We start from the raw sequence: 721 nt of genomic DNA on the forward strand, positions 1-721 counted from the left end.
ATGCGATAAATATAACTTTTTTACCAAACACTACCAAGAGCCAAATATTTATTTTTATTTACCTTACATGCAGAAAAAAAACTTGAAACTAGTGGCTGATTCTATATCGAAAAGTTAAATTTTATAAAAATGCGGTGATAAAAACGTTGAAACCGTGCCAGGGAAAAACTTTTTGAGAACAAACGGTATGTATCATGCAGTACAAGGACAATGTTATCATTTTCCAAACATTTCTATATGTTAGGGTATAGTATACTACTTGTATCTATATATATTTGTAATATGGAAAATATCTACGGACAACAGTGCATTATCTATAAAAATGCTGAGAAATGTAAAATATGAAGCACATCAGTAAAATTGTCAAACAGACAAAACCTTTTACACAGGTATTGTACTTGGACACTTAAAGCTCTTCGCAACATTACTCACTATAAACGAATGGATATAGACAATAAATACGAAAATACTACAACTAAAGAAAACTAAAAGCATATACTATAAATATTACTTAGAGTGACTATGCCTTCTCAAAACAATACAGAAACACAGGCAACTTTGATATAATACTCTGTCATAGACGTTCAATAGGGTCGGATCGACTATAGAAAGAAAGTCCTAGTTGGCAACTATACAACCTAAGTCCCGCCTCATCACCGTATTTCATGGCAAATATTCAATTTTTTTTTCTTTATTTCTTGGTTTTATTTTCGATCATTTT

At 30.7% G+C, this 721-nt stretch overlaps 1 protein-coding gene across 1 annotated transcript in view; it reads right to left on the minus strand.

Moving 5' to 3' along the window:
- Positions 1 to 721, minus strand: part of LOC119587766 (rhodopsin-like) — a gene marked incomplete in the record, with an annotated part of 44,239 nt that overhangs the window by 2,710 nt on the left and 40,808 nt on the right.

This window comes from Penaeus monodon, chromosome 23 (assembly GCF_015228065.2).
Source record: "Penaeus monodon isolate SGIC_2016 chromosome 23, NSTDA_Pmon_1, whole genome shotgun sequence".
NCBI classification, from domain to species: Eukaryota; Metazoa; Arthropoda; class Malacostraca; order Decapoda; family Penaeidae; genus Penaeus; species Penaeus monodon.